At 57.3% G+C, this 4,576-nt stretch overlaps 1 protein-coding gene across 1 annotated transcript in view; it reads right to left on the bottom strand.

Annotated features, from left to right (window-relative positions):
* SDK1 (sidekick cell adhesion molecule 1) overlaps positions 1-4,576 on the bottom strand; it is a 339,428-nt gene that overhangs the window by 26,762 nt on the left and 308,090 nt on the right. The gene's annotated exons all lie outside the window — the stretch shown is intronic.

The raw sequence follows: 4,576 nt of genomic DNA, 5'->3' as shown, positions 1-4,576 counted from the left end.
CCCCCGCTGCTCCAGCTGCCAGCCCAGCCCTGGGCAGAGGGAGCCCGGCCAGCGGAGCCCACCACCCTCTGGAAACCCTTTCGAGCCAAGGGCTGCTCTTACGCACAAACGAGCACTAAGTGGGCTTTTCTCCCTCCATTTCTCCCTTTCAGATGCAGTTTCCTCTGCTCCCGGAGTGCCAGCGCCGCGGAGCAGCCTGGAGAGGCCGGGCGCAGCGCGGGCCATTAGAACCTCGAATGGCGGGTCGGCGGGGACCGCCAGGCAGCGGGAGCCAGATGAACACGGGCATTAACGTTCTCCCCGTTATGGGCGTCGAGGGTGTGGGGAGGGGTGTTTTGCTCACTAGGGTCAAAGGTGACTAATTAAGCAAAGCATTACTGAGCCAGAAACACCTATAAAAGCTGCTCTCCACAATGTGCACCCCGTCAGCGTACTGCAGGCCCCTCAATGGCTCCCGCGGGTGAGACCTGCCGAGTTCTCCGTGTAACCGCGCCTGCGCACTGCAGAGGGGCCGAGCTGAAGGGACCTCGTGCACAGAAGAGCTGACTGAGGCGGGTCCCGGAGAGGAAGTCAACACTGAGGCCCGAGCACCTGGTGGGGGCTGCGAGGCCCCGGTGGCCTTTTTTTTGATGGGCCTCTGTGGCCACTGGAGCATCCCTCCCTCCTTGGCGTCCCGCCAGCACCTGAGCAAACCACGATCACATCATCGCCCTGCTCTTCAGGTGACTGACGGGTGAGTGGCGCCACCCATGGATGCTCCGCATCCAGTCCGTGGCTGGCACAGAGCAGGGCACAGCCGCTTCCCGGGTGGGAGATGGGGCGAGGGAACGCGGGGTCTCACTGCAGCAGAGGAGGCCTGGTTTGGCTGGCAGCCAATCAAAGGGAATTAGGTGCGGAATGTTCCAGAAGGCTTCATCTATACCAGTTACAGACTCAAGGGCCCCCCTGTTCTGAGTTTAGGAAAGGGGAGCTGCCTGGACCAGGGAGGCCACGGAGACATTCTTGGAGAAGTAGCTGCAGGGACCTCAGTGAGGCTTCCTGGAGGACAGCACATGGGAGCATGTGTGCACATGCATGTGTGTGCATGAGCGCCTGTGTGCATACCTGTGTGCACAAGTGTGTGTGCTTGCACATGCATGAGTTTTTGCATCTGTGTGCATGTGCATGAGTGTGGGCATGTGTACGTGTGTGCAGGTGTGAGTGTGTGATTGCAGGCACGCATGTACATGCATGTGCATGGTTGTGTGCACATGCATGTTTGCATGATTGTGTGTGCATGATTATACGCACATCCACATACATGTGTGCACACCTGTGTGCACGAGTGTGCATGTGCATGATATGTGCACACCTGCATACATGTGTGCACACCTGTGTGCATGAGTGTGTGCATGTGTGTGCACGTGTGTTGGTGGGGGTTGGGAGACCTTTTCAGAGATCACAGCCCAGTGTAAAGCCTCTACAACTAGACAATGTGGAACCGGCGCACGAACAGCCAGACTAAGAGCAGAGTGGAAAGTGCAAAGGGCCCCATTGTTCCGAGTTTAGGAAAGGGGAGCTGCCTGGACCAGGGAGGCCACGGAGACATTCTTGGAGAAGTAGCTGCAGGGACCTCAGTGAGGCTTCCTGGAGGACAGCACATGGGAGCATGTGTGCACATGCATGTGTGTGCATGAGCGCCTGTGTGCATACCTGTGTGCACAAGTGTGTGTGCTTGCACATGCATGAGTTTTTGCATCTGTGTGCATGTGCATGAGTGTGGGCATGTGTACGTGTGTGCAGGTGTGAGTGTGTGAGTGCAGGCATGCATGTACATGCATGTGCACGGTTGTGTGCACATGCATGTTTGCATGATTGTGAGTGTGTGCATGATTATACGCACATCCGCATACATGTGTGCACACCTGTGTGCATGAGTGTATGCATGTGCATGGTATGTGCACACTTGCATACACGTGTGCACACATGTGTGCATGAGTGTGTGTGTGCATGTGTGTGCACATGTGTTGGTGGGGGTTGGGAGACCTTTTCAGAGATCACAGCCCAGTGTAAAGCCTCTACAACTAGACAATGTGGAACCGGCGCACGAACAGCCAGACTAAGAGCAGAGTGGAAAGTGCAGACACAGACCCACGTGCACACGGGAAACGCAACCTCCTCAGATCAGGAGGAGGCAGGACACGGACTTCTCAGCACGTGGCAGAGGGACAATCACGTAGCTATTTGCAAAGTGATACAAGAGGTTCACACCTCACTCCACGCACAAGGACAATCCCCCCTGGAGGGAGAGCTGAATGCAGAGGCGAAGCCACGGAGTGGCGTGGGGCGCAGGGTGGACTCCTTTACAGCCGAGCGTGGGAGGGACCCTCCCTCTGGGGCTCAGCACCCAGGGCCGCGAGGAGACTGGTCAATTGACCTCCGCTGCGTTGGCACAGCCGTCAGTTACGTGCTGCTGGTGAGAATGCGAAATGTCAACCAGCAGTGGGCCGGGTGCAGTCTGGACCCGTGGTCGCCCACTGGTGGCCCGTGGACCACTGGTGGTCCGTGAGGTCCCAAAGGTTGGCGACCACGGGTCTAGACCATTTATATCTGATTCATGATCCGGCAAGCCCACTCCTAGGAATGCATCCCAACGACTCAGCAGCAAAAACACACAATAATGATGATACGAAAGGCAGAGACCACCTCTGGGCAGAATAACGCCCTCCCCTGGGAGCACGCTGCCTTCCAAAGGGACCCTGCGGTGTGACGAAAGTTACAAGCATTGAGACAGGGTGACCCTGCCTTATCTGGGGGTGCCATCTGATTACAGGACCCCTAAAAGGAAGAGGTAAAGGGCAGGTCAGGGAGATGAGAGGAGGAGGGGCGGGGAAGCTGGGAGAGACCGTCTGGCCCCTGCTGGCTCAGAGGTGCAGGGAGGGGCCGGGAGCTGAGGAAAGCTGTTGGCTAAGTCGGGGAGGGTGACAGCCGGCTGGGTACGCGCTGTGAGCTCAGGCTGCGTGTCGCTGGGAGCAAGGCCAGCCAGCCAGGTCAGAGGGTGCAGGTTCCTGCAGCTGCTTATGTGACAAAAGGAAAGAGGACAGACCCAGCCCCGACGGGGCCGGGAGAGGCAGCGGGCACGGGACACGTCTGTGCACACGCCCTCCCATGGGTGTGATGCTGGGATCCTGCAGCGAGTTACAGGCTCAGGAAGAAAGGAGACTTCGAGGGTTTGAACGTGTGCTAAAGAGTGAGGTGCTTTCGCAGAAAGCGTTCCCTACAGATTGAAGCCAGAGAACAAGACCACCCCCCACAGGGCACAGACCTCATGCTGGGAGCTGCTGGTTCAGCCGCCCGAGGAAGGACCAGGCTGCCCGTGCAGCGTTTGGAGGGCCCATCGCAGTGTAACGCAGGCTGAGGGCAAACCCTTAAACCGCACGCGGCGGTCTCATGGTTAGCGGTACCGTTGAAATGACAATTTTGAAACTCTGTAATAGTCGGATAAAGATAATAAGCAATTATGCTAATATTTCTAAAAAATCCCACATTTTTAGTGAAGAGAAACGGTATTTAAAATATAAACTCAAAGTAAAATATTCTTAAATTTGAATTGGAAATATCAGTATGAATTCATGATGTTTCAAAGTGCGTATTTCTCCTCTCCGTCCCCCGGAAAGGCCTGGAAGCAGCCGCCAGCCAGCAGCAGCGAGCACCCCTTCCCTGCCCATTCACTGGGGCAGCCACGGCCCTGGTGGGAGGGCCGGGGTGAGCCCGGGCAGGGGTGGGGGTGGTCCTAGGCCGTCCGTCCGTGGTGCCCGGAGCAAGGAGCTCACCGAAGGTTAGGACGCTCGGCTCAGAGGCCTAGAACCCGAGGGTGCCCCTGACCCAGAGGGGCCAGTTGGAGGTTTACAATGAATGACGGCCGTGGTGGGGACTCACTGAACACATTAAACATGGGTGTTCAGGTAAACAGCGATACTCAGGGAGAGATCAGGCCAGAAGCCAGCGAAGCCTTGCACCGGGAGCACAGGGCCGCTCCTGATGCTGACACGGGACGCAAGGGAAGAGCCCAGGTCAGTCCCGCTCCCAGGAGTGAGCTGCCGCACAGCAGGTTGAGGAGGATTCACTGCCCACAAGAACCACAGGAAACTCCCCGTGTCACAGCCCGGCTCTTTCTCCTGCGCGCCCTGCAGCTCGGAGCCGCGCCCAGGGCCTCGGCAAGCCCATCTCCTCTCCTCCTCCAGCCTCGCCTCCTGCTGGCCCGCGGGGGACCTTGTGCACCTCCTCCCGAGAGAAATCTCCCCTTAACCAGCAGAAAAGGGTCAGCTTTGCTTACGGCTCTATCCCTCCCGCCTAGAGAAGCGCCTGGAAGTAAGCGTGCTCCACAGACGTTGAATGGATTGCACTCATTCATTCATTCATTCATTCATTTATGTGCTAAGACACGTTGCACCCACGATCCATCCTATTGGTGTGATGGCAGCTGACCGGGACCAGAGTTAAACAGTCAGTTATGCTCTCAGACTCGGGGTACCCCTCACAGCCTGAATTGTAATTCTCATCACCACTTCCTCCACGTCCAGGGAGACCCCCCTCT

The sequence above is a fragment of the Myotis brandtii genome, unplaced genomic scaffold, assembly GCF_000412655.1.
Source record: "Myotis brandtii unplaced genomic scaffold, ASM41265v1 scaffold579, whole genome shotgun sequence".
Taxonomy (NCBI): Eukaryota; Metazoa; Chordata; class Mammalia; order Chiroptera; family Vespertilionidae; genus Myotis; species Myotis brandtii.
This window is presented reverse-complemented; position numbering and strand designations above follow the sequence as displayed.